Below are 16,604 nucleotides of genomic sequence, written 5' to 3'. Positions count from 1 at the left end.
GTGGAATGTATAAGGGATACACATTTCTCCTTCAACAAACATCTAGGAAACTACTCTGTACCAGGCAGAGAGTGGGCAGACTGGACACAAGATGAAAATAAGCATTTATTCACCTCAAGGAAATTACTGTCTGGTGAAGAAATAGACATTCAAGCAAACAATTATAACTGGTCATGTTAAATGTAACCACAGGGAGATGAATAGTTTTCAAAGAGAGAATAGAGGAAACCCGCCTGTATCTGCTTGGGGGTGACAAGGAAAGCTTGACTAACAGTCTACTCTTCTCCATTCCCACTGCCACCACTTCATCCAAAACCCCAGGGTCTCTCATCTAAACTTCTCCAGCTGACTCAGGGCTGGTCTTCCTGTCTCCCATTTGCTGCTTCCTCTTGTTTATCCATATTGCAGCCAGAGGAATTTTCCAAAAAGGAAAATTGGTCATGTCATTTCCCCCCTAAAAAGTCACTCCCCATTACCACATACTAAAATCCAAACCCTCAGTCTGGCTTATTAGGCATAACTGGCCATTGCTTCCATATCTAATCTCGTCTCTCACTGCTTCCCACCTTAAGCTCCAGTTACAATGATCTACTTACCATTTTCCTAACTCACCATTGCTTTCTGTGCCTTGGGTCTCTGCACATGTGCATTCTCTCTCTGAAACTAACTAACCTGCCCTCAGATTTCACACATACAGATATATTGGGCAGGCAGGAGATTGGGGGGTGGACCCTGGCTCAGCAGGCCAGGTTTACAGAAGTGGTTAAACTGTGGGCAGCTGGAGCCAAATTCCACTAGGAAAACTCTGGGACCCAGGGCAGGACATGTGCCTTAAAGTTATCCTATCTGAGGGGCAGTTATATACCAGCTCTGGTCAGACTTTGCTTGAGGGTTCAAGAGGGGAGTCAATTCCCTGGCTCTTCTAGCCTGTGTGATGATCAGCCGTTTATGTTGCCTACTAAAGAGAACTCTACCCTTTCTCATATTCATGCATCTTTCAAATTTGATTAGGCCAAAATACTGTAGAGTCTGAGCTGACTATGGATCAATATTTACATACCTGTCTACAACCTCGGAAGTTACCGTATGGTAATGAAAGCCGGCAATTACAAAGCTCTTAGCAGAAAAATATTCCTTTCCAGCCCTGAGCATGTGCCAGGGAGAGTGAACAGAACTCTAAAACCTGCGGAGGTGTCAGCGTCAAATCAGAGACCTCAGAACTGGGATCTTAATGTTTATCTAATCCCACCACCCAGTGTACCTGTGATGAAGCTGAGGCCCAAGAAGTGCAGTGAGGCGCTCTCAGTTCCAAGCGGGTTCCCAGTTCTCGCCCCAGTGCTCTTTCCACCGCATCCCACAACCTCAGAAACAAGGCTCGATGAGTCACCGGAATTTCACTCCTACCCTCTTGATTCTGATCATAGACCAGATTTTCCCTGAGAGAACAAGTTCCTAATGGGCAGCCCACGCAGGTTGCAGCAAATTTTTAGTGTCAAGGCCTCCAAGAGATGGTTTCATTTTGGAGTCTTTCTTCCACTCTCAGATAACCAAGAGAGGCTGCAAGATGTGCTCTTATCTAGAAAGCCAGGCCTCATAGTGTCAACTAGGGTGTGTCTAGGATGGCCTCCTTTCCCCAGGCCCGCAGGGTATTGGTTAATCTGCCGCCTCCAGATTCCTGTAGCTGCTGTGGGCAGTCACATCCATGCCAACCCCCAGCTGCCCCCAGCCCCACCAAGAAAAGAGGTGCTATTTAGACAGAACTTTCCTCAGGAATGTACTGACTATTGTTAAGTCTGCATGATTCAAACTCTTGTCAGTCATGTGATTCCAAGAGTCCCCCATCAGAAGATAAAGATTCCTTAGTTAATTTCCAAGCTTTACCTGGAAGCTCCCTAAGCTATCTGCATGCCCCCTTTTGTTGGTCCTGAGCAAAAAATTCAGGTCATCTCAATTAACAAGAAAGACAGGGAATGAGGACAACAAGTATTTCAGGGAATTAAGAAAAGGTTTACAACTAGGCCTCATGGAGACGGTTTGTATTCTGGTATTTTGTAGGAATTTCTCTCCAATGTCCATTTTCTGCTTTATGACTCTGGCATTATTAGAGCTTCTGCTTATTTACAACCTTTACTGCCCTCATGGCCTCTCCAAACAGCCTTCTCTGTGTATCCTTTCACCTCCAACCCCTCTGCTAATCGCTCAGTTCTGGGTTTTGCTTTTTTCACTTTCAAATTTCTGAGAGAAAAATCTCATTGCCCTGCTTTATCCCTTTTTGGAGAAAGCTGTTGTGTCAAACCACCTAATAAACCTCTGGGGAACCTATATATTTGCTGGCCTTCCATCACTTGCTCTAGGAGATGGTGTGCTACATAAAATGTCACATAAAATGCTTAAGAGACCATCGAGACTTGCCTTCCTTGACCAGCAGCTGGGTGGCTGGGGCGGGGCGCCGGGGGGGGGGGGAGGTGTGTGTGTGGTTCCTAGGAGAGCAGTGAACGTGGCCTGTCTGGTCCGAATCCCAAAGAGTCGTGTGGATGAGGCGATGTTGCGTCCCCTCGCTCTCAGCAGCCTGCATTCACGCATGGAACGGAGTGACCTCATGGCTTCCAGGCAAATAATAAACCGTTCTGCTCCCCCTGACCACCCCCCAGAAAGATTCCGGATCCCTGTTGAAAGAAACTTCGGTAGGCTAAAAAGGGGGAACATGTATAGATTCCTGTGTGCCCAACTTTATTTCATTTAGTAACTTAGGCAACAAAGAAAAATGGACCCTGGGCCTCTTTGAACCAAACCTTAAATGCATTTTGGTATGTGATTTAGTTTCAGAAAAAGAGACTACTGGCTAAAAACCCTACCTCATGATAATTTAGATATTGAAAATGATGCACTTGTGTCTTGGCTACTTTATGGACGAAGGGGCTCCCAAGTTTTGGATGATTCATTCCTCACTATACAGAGCATTTGCCATTACTAAATGAAGATTAAATTGGAGAGACTCTATACCTTACACATGGGAAAATATTTGCATTTTAACATCTCCAGAATGCTATTAAACATCTCAGAAAGGTCCATAAAAGAAAGTGTCTCCTAGAGCCTGAAATAGAAAGTGATTAGAAAAAGTAGAAATAGAGTTCCTATTTTTCAGAAAGGAGCCATATCATCCCATAAATCTTTGAAAAGAAGTTTTCTTGGGCCTTGCTCTAAGCATTCAAGTGCTTCCCAGGAGCACCTTGACCTTAAATTAACATTTAGAGTTTAGCTGACATCAAGTTTTGCAGTTTAATGGAAGATGTAAAGTTGAAGAAGGTAAGTAGTCTAAATTGGTATTGTATATTAAGTTCCTAATAAGGATGCAGTTCTACAACTACTACCATTTTCATTTATTTCCCCCTCTAGAACAATAGTAACAATTGGCAAATATATGTAATGCATTTTCTCTCATGAATAATACATTTTTATATGTTAACCTCATGAATCGGAAACAGTTCAACAATAACAGCAGCATTAATGCTGTCTTCTTAAGAAAGGGTGTATGTGATAATATCTGCACTGCCTGACGTTGATAATGGTGTTTTCTGTAGAATCTGTGATATAAATATAGGTTGTAAGAAATATTAACCAAGTGTTAAAATAACAAAGAGGCATCTTTTAAAGAAGAAAATATACAGTGTTACCTATAGATTCTGTTACAGATCAAATGAAAATGAGATACATTCCATTCTGTTCAAACCAGGAATGTCTTCTAAGTGTAATGTGAATCCTGGAGAGTAATATATAAAGCATGAAGATGGTGCTTCAATACTGCTAATGAGTTTTCCTTGGTTGTATTGCAGATAAAAATGGGCTCCCGATATATATACATATTTCTGTACTGCATGAAGCCCAATTTATAAACACTTGGCATTAGCACACAAAGGAAAAGTCCATTTCTCCAAGTGTTTAGACTGCCAGGATAACAGTGATTTGGTCCCAAGAAAAGATACTTTTGAAAAAGCAGGTGACTAGGAGAACTAGTTCTGCCCTTAGACCTGGACAAAAAGCTCTGGACTTTGGGCCAGGGGACCTCGGTTCCTCCCTCCTCCTTCCCCCTTGTGTTTGGAGCACCTCCTCAAACGATCTAAGTCCTCCTCCAGTGGCTGTGACCAGCCCAAATGGCAGTGCCATCCCAGCAGGGTGCCCTGCCCCAGACCCCTCTGTGTGGGCCCCAGGCTCCATCGCTCCTCTTTGGGGTGCTCTCCAATCCTCACCTCCCAGCCCCCAAGTGTGGGGTCAGCCAGATGCTCTGGGGAACTGCTGGACTCACGTTAGTGGGGCTTGTCCTGGGGCCCTGAGGCTGGTTGCCCATTCCTGGAGGGCAGCCACGTGAGCAAATTGTTCTTGCAAAAAGTTCAGTCTTTCTGTCAAAGGAATGTATGGGTTACCAGAATGATGCTGCCAGGCTGATTTTGGATAAATCAAGTTGTTTATATAGACAGCTTCTCTTTGAAAAAATATTTGCCTCCCCCTATCCCAAGGTAGGGATGGCCTTGTGGTAAACAACAAGAATTAAAATTCTAGCCAGATTAAAAGAAGACAAGGATGGTTCCCTTTCTTCAAAGTTGATGAGATATCACTTACACAGGAGCTAAGAAGTAAATTAATTCTTAGTAGTGAAATGTCTGGGAAAATAAAATGTTTTACAAAAAAAAGAAAATATAAATCAGGACCTACTGATAGGCACTTATGATGAAAACACTTACTGTAGCATAGAGGGTGAAATCTCTTTTGTAGAAGACTTCCTTGGCCCTATCAGACTCCCCCTTGAGCGCGGCCCCGTGTCCTCTGTCTTGCTTCCCACTGAAGCCATGGCTACTGTGGACAGGTCTGCACAAGCTCTGACTCATCTTATGCTGAAAGAATTGCTTCTTTCACCTGCTCTGGGCTCCCTGCCTGTGGTGTGGGACATCTATGGCCTCGGGAGTGGGAAGGAGTTAACTCCCAGTGGGAAACTCTCAACCAAAGGAGTGCCAAGGGAGATCCTAGAGCCAGTGGATAAAGGCTGTGATCCTTCAGTGGACCGTTCCACTCAGCCACTCAGGAGGTGCCCGCAGGGTAGTACTCCAGAGTTGTGGCCAACTCAGTCATGAACACTTGATTTGTCCTCTCCTCCTTCCTGCTTTCACTCTCCCTTGTTCTTCACTCTTGGTCCCTAGGATCACTTACCAGAATAAACTACCTGCACAAAAGCCTAGGGCTCAGGCTTTGTTTTCCTAGGAGGAACTTGGGTTAAGACTACAGGCAAACATCCCAGGTCACTGCAATTATTCCCCTAAGTTCCACATGGCCTCTCTTCCATGAATTATCTATCACTTAAGCATGTCTCAGTGCAGCACAAAGAGCCCTCTGCATGTGCATATATTTACAAAGTTTACCACACTGATATAAAGACACACGATTATCCCATCACTGCCTGCTGGAGACTATTGATTAAGAAAGCGGGGCCCATATCTTATGTCCCTTTGGTACTCCTACTAGCATCCAAGATGTTGTTTTACATTCACTGGATAGTTTATGGTGTTGGACCACTGGTAACCTGCAGAAAGTGGCCATATAAATAGAACTGTAGACTTCACTGAATTCAGTCAATGTGGATGGGGGCAAAAAACCATTTTCCTCTAACAGGAATATTACAAACAATGGGTATTATATTTTTTAAGATGTCTAACTGGCTTTATAAAGATGCAGTTATTTATTTATCTTCTACCTACTTACCAAGTGTCATTGGAGTGGTATAAAAATCACTAACTGCTGTGTTTGTATAGAATAAAATGGTTGTCAGAATATTCATAAAATTTCAACTTTCCTAGGATTCTGTATTTTAGGAAAAACATTCACAGTTGTGCATAGTGACTGAAGCCAGGCTGCCAAAATATTCAAGTTTCCTTGAGACTTAAGAACATCTAGGATGTATAGAAAAGTGTATAGAAAACATCTAGGATGTATAGAAAAGTATAGAAAATTTGTTAAAAATAAACAGGCAAGTCAGAAATAGAGTAATGGAAGTTATACACAGTCACTTACATATACCCACACATGATCAATGAGGCCTGTGGCATCTGCAAGCAACAATTTCCCACAGTCCCAAAGGGAGAGTGGGATGATTAAAGTGTTTCCTCTTGGACAGGCATCGTTGCTCTTTAAAAAGGAGAAAACTCTAGTTCACATCTGGTTGAGGTACATTATTGAAATACATTCCAGACATTGCTTTTTTTGGTCAAACAGCTGGAATCTTTTTTTTTTTTCTTAATACTTTTGATCTGCCTAATCTTCAGCTTCCTCTGGTGGAGAAAAAAGACAGTACAAATGGCAAAGAAATATACCCCTTTTATGAGCACTTCTGTTCCAAGCATGCAATGTAATGTTTTACATGTGTTATTTCTAGTAGGGTCACTGAGAAATGCACAATTGATAAGCTGTATCTGAAAAGGTGTAGTCACACTTGCATGCATTTTGTTGTTGTGTCTTATATAGTCTCTATTTTTATTGTTAAAATAGCCTATATCAGCTAGTTTTTAGTCAGGAAAATAGACGCCAGAATAAGTATTTCAAGCAGAGGAATTTCATACAGGGAATTATTTACACGAGTTTGAAGTCTAAAAGAGCAGAGAGAAAATGCTGAAGTAGCCCTAGTGTTAGTAACTTCTGGAAGCAGTTACCATCCCTAGGCCTGGGGGAACCAAAGAGAGGGGAAGGGGATCATCAGGACCTAGGACCTCAGGGGGGCCTCCACTTCACCCTACAGCTGGTGTTGGTCTCCTGAGGTGCTGGGAGTGCCAAAAAAGCCTGGGGCTGGACTGGGGGCTGTTGGAGCTGGAGAACGAGATAGATACCTTCTCCCTTCCTCCTGCCTCCATTAGGGAACCTAACAGAAGGTGGACCCAGAGTAGCCTGGGAAGTGCCGTTCATAGAATCTCTGCCCCAGCATCACAGAGCCGGTCACAGAAAGGTGGCTTTGGAGCTGAGAGACAGTATGCAAATCACCAGTCCAGAGCTCTGCAATAATCACTAATTAATATAGTACCTGTGTGCTTAGATTTTTGTACAGAGCAGACAAAATTTACTTTAAGACTCTTTAAAACCATTTGTAGTTGTTTTATGCCTTGGAGCTTTGGGATCACAAGGGTACAGAGTAAGGTTGAATCCATCATTTGTAATACTCCTAAAAGATTATTATGAGATGAAAATACTCTGTTAACATTATAAATAAGGTTATGTATTAGATATAAATTAGTATATATAACTATATATTATGCAATAATACATATAATATTTATATATCATATATATTAAATTATGTTTCTAAACTTTTTTTTTGTAACTGATCTTATGAGTCAGCTGACAGATACAACAACATTTTAGAAAGTTAGATGAGTTTCTATTGGATTCAAATATAACATGCTACAAAATTTCAGGAAGGGTTAAGCTTTCCAAATTCCACACCAGAGAACTTGGTTCAAGATTTACTTTCATTAAGCATCATTGAAGCCAACTTTCTACAGGACCACAATGAGCTTGCATCCTCAATTGGCTCTAAATCAGTAACATGTAGCAACTCTTCCTAACCTCTTCTATTTTTCATCCAATGGGCTGTTCCCCTAAAACTTCCAGAGTATTTTCTTACATTGTCCGTCTATACATAAAGAGGTGTTATTTATTGACTCAATGCCCAGTGTCAGAAGTAGAAATGCTTTCTTTCTGGAGAGGGGAGATGATGAGCAGAAAAACATTTAAAAGTCAGAAAATTGAGTTCAAGCTCAGTTATGCCCTCTATTATCTGGGGTATAATCTACATGTGGTATACTGTTTTTATAGCAGGGTTTCTCAGCCGTGGCAGGGCTGATATTTGAGGCCAGGTTATTCTTTGCTGTGGGGGGCTGTCCTGTGCATTGTATGTTGCTCAGTAGCATCCCTGGCATCTCCCTACCAGATGCCAGTAGACCCTTCAGATCTGTGACAACCCAAAATGTTCCCAGGCACTGCTAAATCTGCCCCAGTTGAGAACCACTGCTCTAGAGTGTATTTCCTCAGCTAATTGTAGTTACCACTTCACAAGGTTGTTGTAAGGGTGAGACAGATGTTGTATAGGTATCAGTGGTCCTAGCATGGGCTCAAATTAAGCAGATTGGTACACGGTAAAATGGGGGGTGGGTGTTACCTCTTGGAGGAAATCAACATGTTTTTGACTATGGGGCCTTGCTGCTAAAAATGTGGTCAGATCAATATTGCCTCGCATATACCCAGAGAAAACCATAATTCAAAAAGACACATGCACTCCAATGTTCATTGCAGCACTATTTACAATAGCCAGGTCTTGGAAGCAACCTAAGTGTCCATTGACAGAGGAATGGATAAAGAAGATGTGGCACATATATACAATGGAATATTACTCAGCCATTAAAAGGAACGAGATTGGGTCATTTTTTTTTTTTTTTTTTAATTTTTTTCTTTTTTATTTATTTTTATTTATCTTTGGCTGTGTTGGGTCTTTGTTTCTGTGCGAGGGCTTTCTCTAGTTGCGGCGAGCAGGGGCCACTCTTCATCGCGGTGCGCGGGCCTTTCACTATCGCAGCCCCTCCCGTTGCGGGGCACAGGCTCCAGACGCGCAGGCTCAGCAGCTGTGGCTCACGGGCCCAGTTGCTCCGCGGCATGTGGGATCCTCCCAGACCAGGGCTCGAACCCGTGTCCCCTGCATTAGCAGGCAGACTCCCAACCACTGCACCACCAGGGAAGCCCCTGGGTCATTTTTAGAGACGTGGATGGATCTAGAGACTGTCATACAGAGTGAAGTTAAGTCAGAAAGAGAAAAACAAATATCGTATATTAATGCATATATGTGGAACCTAGAAAATTGTACAGATGAACCGGTTTGCAGAGCAGAAATTGAGACACAGATGTAGAGAACAAACGTATGGGCATCAAGGGGGGAAAGCGGCGGGGGGGGGTGGTGGTGGTGGTGTGATGAATTGGGAGATTGGGATTGACATGTATACATTGATGTGTATAAAATTGATGACTAATAAGAAAAAAAAAAAAAAAAAGACGAATCCCAGAGCCCAGAAGAGTGTTGCAAACATGGCAGGGGTGTCATTAAAGTAAAAAAAAAAAAATTTGGATATTTTGCTCATCATGGATTTTTGGGTAAAATTTGTATTTTTCAAAATATTGCATTAAATATTATCAGTATTGCAGTAATTAAACATTTATATACATGTTTATTATATTACTATTTAATTATTAATAAATATTAATATAATTTAGTAAATAGAAATATTTAATTTTAATAAATATATTTCAAAGTATTGCATTAAATACTATTACTATTGCATTAAAATATTATCTATCTTGATTACTAAGTTTTTTTGTCACTCCCTTAAATTTTGTGCCTAGTCCCAGCCCTGATAGATGCAGGCCCAGGCCAGTCTTACTAAATCAGAATTTGCTTTTTAACGAGATCCCCAGGTGATGGAGATGCATAAAAGCTTCCGAGCCCCTGCTGTAGTTGTCCCAGAAGCGGCAGCAGGGGGAGGGGGTGAGCATAGGGAGGAGAGTTCCGGAGAGTTTCAGATCTGGGTTCCTCAGATATTCCTCATGCGCTCGTGGGAGTGGCTGCAGGCAAAGCTGTGGGAGCCGCGTTCACGCGGGGTTAGGTGAGACATCTCCTCGGATGCCTAGCGGATAAAGTGTGACGCAAAGAATGCGACAATCCTCTGAGATAACCAGTCTGCGGCTTTGGAAGCCGGGCGAGTGCGCCTTCTGATGGAGCGCGTTGGCGCCCTCCAGTGGATCCGGGGGGGCCACTGAGGGAGACAAGGGCCGGACTCCGCGTGGGAGCCCCTCGCAGGGCGCAGGCGCAGAAAGACAGAGCCGGTGGGTGGGTCTTTCAAGTGGCCCGAGGCCTGCTATACGCTTGTGAGGGCAGGAACCCGTTATTCCGGTAGTTTGGCTAGTAGCTAGAAACTGGAGAGAGAGAAGAAAACTTAAGTTACATATACTCTTTAATTTATTTTGATTGAAATTTTGAGCTCCTCTTCTGCCCTGAGCAATGGTGGATGAAATGCATGTGGTTAGTCTTCAACAAATATTATTAATTACATAAAAGAGTGAATCCTGAGTTTCAACTCTTGACTTGGCCACATGGGCACTTTTCTCTATGTGAGCACATTATAGACCAGAAATAGTTTTGCATATTATAGCCCTGGACCAGTGGTTCTCAAACCCGGGGAACTCAGTTATTTTGAAGGACAAGCCAATTTTTATGCATGCCAAAATTGCATTGACAAAAGTCTCGTGTGTGTGTGTGTGTGTGTGTGTGTAGGGGTGCGTGCGTGTGTGTAAAATGATTTTTCTTTAGGTCATTTTTCACACTTAAAATCATTTTCTTTTCTTCTAGTTTTTTTTTTGTCTGCTGAGTAAGGGTGGCAGAGAGGACTGAGCCCCAGAACAAAAGAGTCTGGGGCACAAAATTCTGATATGTGCTATTAACACTGTATTTTTTAATCATCTGGACAAAACTTAAATTTCTTAGATGGTCCTCATCTGCTAAATATGATTATAAAAGTATAGTCCACACTTTAGAGTTTTCAATATTTTAAGCATAAGATCTTTAAAAATAAAAGCATACAATATACATACATTTAATATAATTTTGATATATGTGTGTAAGAAATTAGGGTTTTGCGGAGATGATTTAAAAATATACAGTGTTAAAAGCATGTTAGCAGAATTTTGTGCTCCAGACTCTTGTCCTCCAGCTCAGTCCTCTCTGCCACCTTCACTTGGCAGACAAAAAGTAAACTATGAGAAAGCAAACTATTTTAACTATGAAAGGTGACCTAAAGAAAAATCATTTCAAGACCAAGTTGGTTGCAGCAAAATTCATTAGCCTTCTCCAGTATGAAAGCTGGTGTCTGGGTGACATTCGAAGGTTACTAATGCTTGTCAGTCCAACAACTTTCAGACTCTACGTGATGGGGAATCTTTGGGGTTTGGCATCAAAGGAGAAAGGATGTAAAAATGGCCCTGATGGATGTTCTGAGGTTGTTTGATCTAAATCCAGAGAAAATAGCAGCTATCACAGCTGATGGAGTACCCGCTATAACTGGGAAGACGAATAGTACGGAGGAAAAAAAATTAAAGTCAGAAAAGCTGGTGCCAGACATTTTATCATATCTTTTTATTTTATTTTTTACAAACCAAGCTTGACAACTTGGAAATCCCTTTGTGCAGTTTATAAAATAATGAATTCTAAATGAAGGCTTGTATTCACCAACAGACCGAGCAATTATGTAAACAATTTCTGTTCCCCAATATGGCTCCCTGTCATTGCATTTTCAAGTCAAGTCACTTCCATGAGGTGGAACAGTAATACATGTGATGCATATCTTTGAAGCGTTAGCTATCAGACATGGGAGGATGCCAGTTACTTGACATCCCAATGACAAGAAAGGTATCCTGTGTTATATTTCTACTTCTGATTTACACTCAGGGAAGAGTCAACTGAAAGACAAAAGTACTACAGGATAATTTGTATTCTTGTATCATTTCTCCTATGTTCAATGGTGTTTATTCTCTGATTTCATTACTATGTCTGTGTGTTATTTTCAAGCTCCTTTTAAACACACACACACACACACACACACTCATTCACTCACACACAGCTCTTTAAAGTTGCAATTAGTTGTATGCTTTAAGCGTGTTTCCTCGTGTTAATGCTTGTCCTTCCATCTGGTCCCAAGCTCCTGGAGAATAAGCACGGTGTATATTATGCCCTTTGTGTTCTCCCCACACAGTGAGTGTTCAATAAAGACTATTGACTGACTGACACATCTCCCCCTTTTTCTCTTTGTCTCTGACACCTCTGCTTTCTTTCAGAAATGGTATTTTTTAAGTGGCAGTATTTCCCCACTCTGGACTTAGAAAAAGCTCATCTGGGCATCTAACTTTTTCTTTATGTAAGATTTTCAACAATAGACAAAATACAGGTGGAAGGAAACCAATATTCTACTACCCCTTGATGATAAATATGTTTTTAATTGAAGAGTGACAAGTGTCTTAGAGAATAGAAGCTTTTTCCCCAAGAAGAATGCTCATGTGTACATCTCTGGTAAAGTAGCCATTAAGAAGTAATAATACCTCCTGCCTGTTCTATCCACTCCAACTACTCCTGAATTCAAGGCAGGTATTAATGGATGGCCCAGTTTTATTTTTCTTCTGCTGTACAGCGGGTCAGAGACACTGCCTGTATTCGGGGTCTCTGTTGTTCTTACACAGAACTTAAATAGCAGTTTGTTCTCCTTTTGAAACAGAAGCCTAAACCACAATTATTTTTTTAACCTTACCTTAGGAAAAGCTTTGGTAGTTCAGTGATATCCAGAAATATGGACTTTTCAGGACACATTAAAGTGTACCCTCCATCAATCTGAGCATTGTTTGATCTCACAGAGGCAAGGTATGTGCCTTTATTACTGTTGCTTTCTCTATTACATCTATTATGGATTGTACAGTCATGGTAGATTGTTATTACAGGGACACTGCTCTCATGTCACATCCTCCCATTTGCATCAGCCTCCTGGAAAAGGTGCAGGTGAGAGAATCTCAACCCGACATGGCATCTGTTCTTCGTAACCTCTCTGCTCACAGCAATTATAGCATAAAGCAGCGTTCTCTTGGTACTGTTTCCGTATCCCATTTCTTTTCTTTTCATACTCCTAGTTGAAAGCCTCTTAGAACAAAAGAATATTCAGAAAAAGAGTAGGCCACAAATAAAAGTCATGAGGATTAGTATAGCATGCCAGTGTTTATGGTCATTTCCTACTTTGTTCACCTGCTCACAGGTGCCTGCTTTGTGGTTGCTGCTGACCCAAATCAGTGTAACCACTGGAGTTCCCTAACCTATTTCACACTCTAGTGACAGCACCAGAAGACACCCACTGAGGGTCTTAGTTTGGGTTTCCCCAGAAGAAGACCCTGAGACAAGGATTCTAATGCAAATTTCCCCAGGAAGCCAGGGGAGGTGGTGCCATTCGGGATCCGACGACTCGAGCTTCCCATAGTGGTAGGGGACATGGGGGAAACAGGTGTCAGTGGTGGGATGGCCCCACTTTCCACATGGTGCTGGATCTGTCTCCCCCTTCTTGGGAGTAGAGGAGTCGTGGGAAGACAGAGTGCAGAGAAGGGCAGCAGGAGAAGAGGTGACTGTGGTCCTGGCCTGCCATCCAGGTCTCTGCCCAGGTGGAGAGGGTATTGTGGAGGAACATCCCTGCCTGGGTCCAGGTTCAGCAGCCAGGGTGAGGATTTTCCAGTAGACACAGCCAAAGGGGATCATGAGAGAGCCTCAGAATTCCCCTTCTTGGGACCTCCCTGGCGGTCAGTGGTTAAGACTCTGCGCTTCCACTGCAGGAGGCACAGGTTTGATCCCTGGTCAGGGAACTAAGATCCCCGCATGCTGCAGTGTGGCCAAAAATAAGTAAGTAAGTATGTAAATAAATAAATGGAATTTGGAATCCAACAATAAGAGTTAAAAAAAGAAAAAAACCCAACTCATCCATTGGACATTAAAAAAAAATTTCCCCTTCTCATTTTTGAAGCAGAGAGAGGATGAACTGAGGCCAGAACAAACTTTGATCCTTTATTTGCTCTCTCAACATGTCCCTACACTGTTCTAGGTTCAGGAAGACAATAATAAGAGGTAGTAGCTATAGGACATAGAACAGGCCCTGGTCTGTGAGGTAGCCACATTTTACAGAGGAAAGCTGAGACACAGAGAGATTAAGTAACCTGCCCAAGGCCACACAGCTGGGAGGTAGCAGGGCCAGGATTTGAACTCCAGCAGCCTTTCCCGCAGAGTCTGTTCTTGTGACCCTAGCACACACTGTCATGAGAAAATAATGTCTATTTACATTTGTGCTCACTTTCACTTCTTGACATTTTCCCAACATGAAGGACGAAATGGGGGAGCAGTGTCTTGGGAGATTCATAGCTTCCTTTGGGGAGATTCTTGGATTTAGGCCTCATGCCTGGGACCATCAGTGCCTACTCCCTTACTTGCTTTGTATGATTGGTTTCTATAAGTAAAATATGATTTACCAAAGGAAGCAGGCCCAGAGTAGTATCCTTAGCATATGGCAAAGGGTCTCATGCTTGGGATTATAAAATTTCATTGATCGTGTCTTACCTCTCTTATGACTTTATATTTCTATTTCCATGTTAACATACCTATTTTCCCCATCCAGTTTATCTGAGTACAGAAGTGGAAACCATTTCTCTCTCCAAGGCAATGATTACAGAACTTAAGGTAAATCCAGACATCATAAACCTTCAGTATTTCTGTCGGGAAAATGTGTTGGGCGTGATAATTATTCAGGCAATTTTTTCCTCCCAGGAGGACAGGCAGTTATTTTGACAGCTTATTTCACAGTTACAGATAAAGTTTACATTGTCAATTAATGGGAATCCACCAGGTAATAGTCATGAGCTCTCGGGGGACAATCTCGAAGCTGTTTCCAAATGTCCTTTATGGCAACATATGGTCGTATCCTCCACTTCATCACCAGGTCAATCGGCAGTTGCTCTTAATATGGTATGTTCTTCATGCACCAGTGGAATTTCCAAGTTCCATCACATTTGTTTTTTCCCCCTTTGTGCCTGAAAGTTGCTTAAGCCGCTGATTATTGCCTTGCCATGAGCTCTGATCACTCTTCTGGATAGTAGGCATTCAGATGTCATCTTTAATTTGTGATATTAATATTAAACACCATCACTGTTCAGTGGTTTTAGTGAAGTATTTACATATAGACTAGCAAAGCGTTTGAACAGTGCATTGAAAACTGTCCGTTCCTAATTGGAACTGTAAAGTTTACCACAGCCTCTTCATGACATGGATGTGATTTCTGGTTATAAAGTGGCCTTGGAAGTTTGCTTTCAAAAACAAATGAGATGTGTTTTCGCAGCTCTGTATTTCCTCACCTATTCAGACCATTAATGATTGGTGGTGACAGTGCTTGGGGAACTTTTTACAACCTCACACACTTTTAAGAAAGATTAACTATCTCAAAGAGTTTTTACTGGGAATCACATTTAAAATTAGTGACCTAATTAGTTAAGAAATGTATTACTTTATTATGGAGAGAGAAACCTTGCACCATAATGATGGTGTGAAATGCATGAAAAGTCCTTTTATTTTATGACATTAGAGGAAGGTGGATTGTTCAGGAACATTTGGACTGCTATTATTATTTGATTTGAAGATCACCTTACCCTGCAAGAAACATGGATATCAATCAGTATCTGAGAGAAGTGGAAGGATGCAAGAGAGAAAAACAGAATAGAAAAAGGATCATCTTCCTTCTTGTGTTGTTAGATGACCTCATGCCCTGGTATGTTTAAATTGCTTACTTCCTATGACTCTATAAACTTCTGTGTTTTCATTTGCTGGATTAGATTCAAGTGTCAACTATATTTGATGAATGGCATTGGTAATATATGTTCATGTTCGTCTTTGCTCTTTCTGCTTTTATTTATATAGAGTCAGTATAATTTATTTCTCCTGAAAAAGCTTTCAGCAAAAAAGACTTTTTAAAGTACAAATACTTTTTAACAGGGTTCTGGGGTTTGTGATGATCAAATCACTCATCTTTCCTTCTTCTTTCTAGCTTTTTTTTTCTTCCTTACTTTTAAGTCTAGTGACTAAAAAAGAACATAGGAAAGCTCAATGATTGTACCTAAGCAGAATAAAAAGTTAGCATTGCAGACAAGCCTTTAGCTTGGTTGATGCTTATATCAGCTTAAGCTGCTAATAGCGTAATGATATGAAGAATTGTGCAATTATCTGGATAATTTAGTTTAAAAATACCAGTCTGCAGCATTCCCTGTTCAAACACATTTTATTCTCATATAGCAGCCCAAGCATAAGATTGCAGATTTATTGTTGTTCTTGCTGACTAGGAGGAACCTGTTTCTTCTTTAGGAGGTTGGGAAGGAACCCCTGGTAATCTTGAGGTTAAAATGGTGTATGCTGTTAATTGTATAATCAGCTATTCACTCTGGATTTTTGCTTAGATCAAAATGTTATGTTTAGGTCAATAGGCAAACTTATCTGTTTCAAAGCTTTCGGAGGGTTAATAGGAAAAAAAGGGAATGATTAAATGGACAGAAATCACAAAGTCAGCCTAGTCAGAGTCTGAAAACTACCTAGCACAGTAGTGGCTAGGAAATGAGAGGCAGCAAAAAATGGGAAAATGTAATAAACACAAAGCTGGTTTTGCAGGAGTCCTTGGTTTCCTTCTTTCCTTCCTTCCTTCCTTCCTTTCTTCCTTCCTTCCTTCCTTCCTTCCTTCCTTCCTTCCTTCCTTCCTTCCTTCCTTCCTCCCTTCCTTCCTTCCTCCCTCCCTCCCACCTTCCTTCATTCTTTTCTTTTAAAAATATTCTATCCTTATCCTGAACTGCATCCTTCCCTCATTTCTCTCTTCATTCTTTTTGCCATCTAAGAATTTCTCCTGCTAATTGAAATCCAAGGTTCTTCTGTTGTTTACCTAAAGGCTGTTGAAACAAATGAAAAATGTGATAAA

Source organism: Eubalaena glacialis, chromosome 16, assembly GCF_028564815.1.
Source record: "Eubalaena glacialis isolate mEubGla1 chromosome 16, mEubGla1.1.hap2.+ XY, whole genome shotgun sequence".
Lineage (NCBI taxonomy): Eukaryota > Metazoa > Chordata > Mammalia > Artiodactyla > Balaenidae > Eubalaena > Eubalaena glacialis.
This window is presented reverse-complemented; position numbering follows the sequence as displayed.